The sequence below is a fragment of the Lolium rigidum genome, chromosome 6 (genome assembly GCF_022539505.1).
Source record: "Lolium rigidum isolate FL_2022 chromosome 6, APGP_CSIRO_Lrig_0.1, whole genome shotgun sequence".
In the NCBI taxonomy this organism is placed as follows: domain Eukaryota; kingdom Viridiplantae; phylum Streptophyta; class Magnoliopsida; order Poales; family Poaceae; genus Lolium; species Lolium rigidum.
In genome coordinates this window covers 59635542-59641015 of record NC_061513.1, presented here as the reverse complement: position 1 = coordinate 59641015, position 5474 = coordinate 59635542, and positions in this window count along the sequence as shown.

The window sequence follows — 5474 nt, the reverse complement described above, 5'->3', positions numbered from 1 at the left end:
CCCTTGGGCACACCGCTCAGGTCAACCAGCTGGTTAGGGCGAACCAGCTCACCCGAGCCAACCCACTGGCCTCACTCTCTCGCTCACACGTTCGCGAAACCTAACCCTATTGCCCCATTCCTCTCTTGTGACACAAGTTCGCCTCCGCCGTCGTCGTGCTCCTCCTGCTTACTCCGGCCTCTTAGCCCTCACCACCGGTCGCGTTTGACGCGCCGCTCGACACTCTGCCTTCTGGTCCAATTCGATCAGACGAGCTCGTCCTCAACTGCTCGCGCGCAACCCTACCCATGTCTGGGGTATCGGCGATGGTGTGTGCCGCCGCTGGGGGTGGTGCTCGTGGATGCTCTGGTGGTGGTGCTTGGCGTGGCTATCGGCTGGGTCGCGGCTAGGCGCAGGTCGCGCCGTGGGGCCCCTGTGCCATAGTGCCGCCATGGTCGTCACCCTCGATCGCCCCAGGTACTGCCCCTCTGTTCCTTCTCTGTTATTACTTGCTCTGCTACTGCTCCAGTGGCTGCTAGCCATGGTCTCTAGTTGGCTATGTGTTCTGGTGCTAGTTGGTCTTGAGGAATCCCTATTGTTGCCTATTTTAACCAGATGCTTAATGGACTTGTTCTAGGGTTCTTAGCTCATGCTAATGTTAGGTCTAGCCCCTGATTTACTACAATAGCTCAATGATTGATGAATTGGTTCAGATGTTGGGCTCTGTTGCTGTTATAGTAACATGCTTTTGCTAATTATCCTTGCTCCTTGCCTAATGTGGTCATGTGAAATATTATTCTAATTCTTGTCCCTATTATTGTTGGTTCAAGGAAGCTTTCCTTGATGTATAAATTCATTTACTTGGGCTATGCTTGGAACTAGTTAAGTAATTTGCTTAACTGTGTAATAACTAATATATTGGATTTATTGGAGACTCATGCATCAATCTTAACTAATAGATTGGATTTATTGGAGAGTAATGCATAAATCTTAAGGTAATGATGATTTGGCTTATTTTGTTGATTGGTTCCTGGTGAATGGAGTGGTCTCATCAGTAACATGTTGCTCTTCATTGATTTGAGAGGATTTGGATGGATTTGATGGCTTAGTCCATTGATTGCCACTATGAAAATAATAGGTAGGCAATAATAGGTTCATTAATGAGATGCTTTGCATCAGTGAACCACCACTTATGGTTTTAATGGGATAGTGTAGCTAGGTGAGGTCTGTGGTTTTCTAGTTGATTAGCACTGATCTAGCTTGCTTCTATGTTGTGCTCATGTTCTCTCTTAAAGTTGCACAACGATCTCTGCTAGTGTTGGGGTTGATCTACTACAACTATTTTGATTGACAGCTGCACTTGGTCTATAACCAAGTGATTTAAACATGTTCAATACTTCCTATTTGATGAGCTGATTATTTTGGTCATGTGCTATGAATGAAAAAAATCCTCTGGATTTTTCATGGTATATGGTATACCTGACTCCAGCTCCTAGATTTATGTGTTGTTGTTGATCTACTACACCTCCTCCTAGCCCCTGCTCGGTCTTGTTCTAGAATACGACCATCTTGTTGTGGTGTGTTCTTCATTGGATGAATTATGGTTGTTCTATATGATGTGGAGATACTAATGTCAATTACTTGTAATTTCCCTTTTATTCACTTCTTTGTTATTGTTATGTTTAAAGGATAGTGTAAAGACAATGTAAATATGTGTCTTTATTAATAAAGCTCAATTCCCCCCTATTGGGATTTATTGTAATATTCATAGAATTCATTTGAATTCAAATTATTTGTTTGAATTCGTTACAAAGTAATGGTTTGAAAAATCTTTTCTATTCATTCTTTATTTTTTAATTCAATATTTGAATTTGAATATCACTCAAATTCCTTTCCCTCTCAAAACCCTAAGTATAGAGAGGTCATGTCGAAATCTATCGCAATCTCGCCACAACAAAACCCTAATTTGCAGTGAGAGGGAGACATCGACCCCTCTAGGTTTTATGCATTTAGGCACGAAAAATCCCCCGTTTAGTGATGCAATGCACATATCTTCTAAAAACTACCTCGCGATCGTCCCAAAACCTGGGATGTTACAGGTCTCGTTTGTGTTCCTTATGTAATCAACATGAATTGTCCAAACACTTGTTTTTCAGTTGCTCCAATGCCAGGTCAGTGTGGGGCATGTTGGGGTCTATCCTTGGCACTTCTCGTTGTCCCATTTCGCTTAGGCAAAATTTTGTTTGGTTTTATAGTTTCTATTCTAAAAATTTCACATGTTGCTTTTGGGTGCGATTTGTTAGGATATTTGGAATGTGAGAAACAAGATTACTTATAACAATCTTGTGGTACGTTTTTTCATGGTAACCATAGCTTTTGTTTGCGCATTACTTAAATTTTGGGCAGGTCTATACGGAGTTGAGGATGGCGACAAGATCATGCTTGGTGCAAATCAAATTCTCCACCAGACCTCCAGGTTGAATGCTGGTGCAAGCAGTTTTTCAGGGATGAACTAGATGCCTTCATGGAGGCTGGCGATCGCTGATGGATGATCATTTGCTCTTCTTCAGTCTCTGTTGCGGATTGGATGTTGCTTTTGGACTATGATGATGCATGAGTAGGGCTGCAAAAACAGCTCGAGACTAGCGGCTCAAGATGAACTCTTTTTTAGCTCACTCGAGATCGACTCGAAAATAAATGAGCCGAGATCATATAGCGGGTTTTCCTACCACAATGTGGACTTTTTTTTCCTTTCTGATGTGCTTTCTTTCCTAGTTTCCTTTAGTTGTTGTTGTTTCAAAAAAAAAGGATCTTTGTATTTCAGTTAAACAATTAATAGAAAGGGGCACAACCTAGTTGGAAAAAAAGCAAACACGGGCTAGGAAAAACATCCGTCTCTTTAGGAACCAATCGTGGACCGCCAACATGCTCAACGTGAAGATCGAAGAGGATGTGGCCTTATGGAGTGTCGTCAGGCTAAAAAAATTCAGTAATATTCTTCCATTTGAGTAGGTTTGTTGTTCTTTGATCTTGACATTGTGCCAAGATTTGCTTTGTAGGACATCTATTTTTTTTCTTAATGAATAAAAATATTCCTTCCGTCCCTAAAAAAGCTGCTCAACTTTACCTAGATACGGGTGTATATAGACACATTTTAGTTATAGATACATCCAAATCTAGAAAATTTTGAGAAGCTTTTTGGACGGAATTTTTGCCTTGTTTTTTTAAAACCCTCAAGTTGTAGTTAGCCCGATGCTCAGTCTCCAAGCACGCAGGATAATTAGCCTGGACTAAAGCTGCACGTGCACAGTGACAGGACAGTCGTCTAGTTCGGAGAGAATGCAGTGGAATATCTTGAAAAATCTGGGCGTGCTCCATTATTGCATTTATGTTTTGACAACTTTGGCTCATGTTCCACGAGAGATTGAATCACGTTGTTGTCACAAAACATTCTCCGTATCGCTAGTATCTGTAGCCTCCTTCGCCTAGGAAAAAAAAAACGAAAGGCATCTAGCCTCTTCTGGCGCCATGACCTGCATTATGTGGCACTGGCCACCGCTAGTCGGCAAACGCTATGGCTAGGGCGCGCGTTCTATCCGCGATGAGACCCCATGCATTGAGACGTGCAACACTGACGGCGATAATTATTTAGGCCGAGTCGGCGTCTCAACAGCAACAGGGATACCGGATCCACCGAGCGGATCCTTCTCGGGTCAATTCGCGATGATTCCGCGAGCACTTTAGCTTTATGGCTTGAGATATTTTGTTGCGGTGGACAACGTTGGAGATGACGATATATCGATGGGTCGTCCTCTGAATTCTGAAGTCTAGGGTTGTGCCACGCTATTCTGATTTCCTTGATTGGAACAATTAATTTACGGTAAGCCTATCAGCAGCCAAGCCCCTGCTAAAGGCCGAGGCAAAAGCCACAATCTAGCATGACTGTGGCCGCAACTCCTTTCTTTTTAGTATCACATACGGCGACATATAGATGCAAGTGTTGTAGCAAAGCGCGAGAGCGAGCTGCAGAGGAGACTACGTGTTACTTTATCTGCAGAACGTGCATCGACAAAGCAGGTGGCATTGGGCGGCAAGCTACCGATCGATCAGCCTATCCTGATTTCTTTGATTGGAACGAGTTAACGTCCGATCTTCGTCGCAGCCTCTGCTTAAACTATTGTCCACGATCCAAAATTATTCCCGATGCCAATGATGGTTCACGTCAATGATTGATCTGTGTGCTTCGCCGGCACCTCCATCCATTAGTCCTGCAACTTGGCGCACGTTGAACTGGACGGAAGATGAGTAGAGCAAAGGTTGGTGCCAGATGGGGCATGCTTCATAGTTGGAGCCCATGTCAGGTCATCGAGATCATCTCACGGCTCACGCCTCACGGCCCACAAGGTGATGAGCCAAGGAGCGATTGATTGTGCAGTAATACCTGCCTAACTTACGAAAGCGCGCGCACGCACGCGAGAAGAACCCTCTGCTGCCAAAAGAGCGCTCCCGATAGCAACGTCGCCGCCAACGCCAAGCCAACGATATGATGGATGGCTGGATGGTGGTCAAGCGAGAGAGGCAGCTAGGCATGCGCGGCGGTTGAAAGGGAAGAGAGCATACGGGCAATTAGCTAGGGCACGGATCACGGATTCTCCACTCGATCGGAGCGAAGGTCTTCAGCTGCAGCAGCATGGCTCGTCGCGATCGTCTCAGCAGTCAGCAATTTTGGGCGGCGCTATAGCTCCCACTTGCGTTTCTTCGATTCCTTCCCTGGTGACGGTCGACTGAGGCGTCGCACTGTCAGTCGATCAGTGTGTGGAACTGATCTAGTGATCTCTCCCGGGGAAGGCAGTATCCGCCCGCCTGGCCTCGCGCGCCGCCAAAAGGGTCCTCCGACCCCGAGAGATGGATGGACTGATGCAGATTTTGGTGTCTCCGGCACTGTTTACAGGCGAAGGACAGACGTGACAACTCGAGCCAACTCCGACGACGACCTGTGTCCCTCCCGTTCTTGAAGTATCGGTGGATGGGGATCCGTGAGACGCACGTGCGTGAAATGCAGATCGTGTTTCCATCGATCGGCCTCGCGGGTACACTACTTCGGCCCAGTTCTTTTGGCGGTTTCTCGGAGAAGCTGTCCTCCCCCTAGTTTCCTGGAGAAATCGGTTCTAAAAAAATTCGAAGCTTCTAGAATAGCTAAGGCTAAACTAATTTGGAAGGCTCACAAAATTTTATCATCGGCTTCCCCAGAAGCTAGGGGGAGGGCACTTTCTCGGAAAAGCCGCCAAAAGAACTGGCCGCTTCCGAGGTGTCAAACTGTCAATCCAGTCTAGTTTACTCCCTTCATCCGCGAATAAATGTACATCTAGGTTTTGTGTTTAGTCAAACTCTTTGAACTTTGACCAAATATATAGGCAAAAATAGCAGCATTTATGACACTAATTTAGTATCCCGAGATTCGTTTTGAAATGTAGTTTCAAATTATACCAAAATCT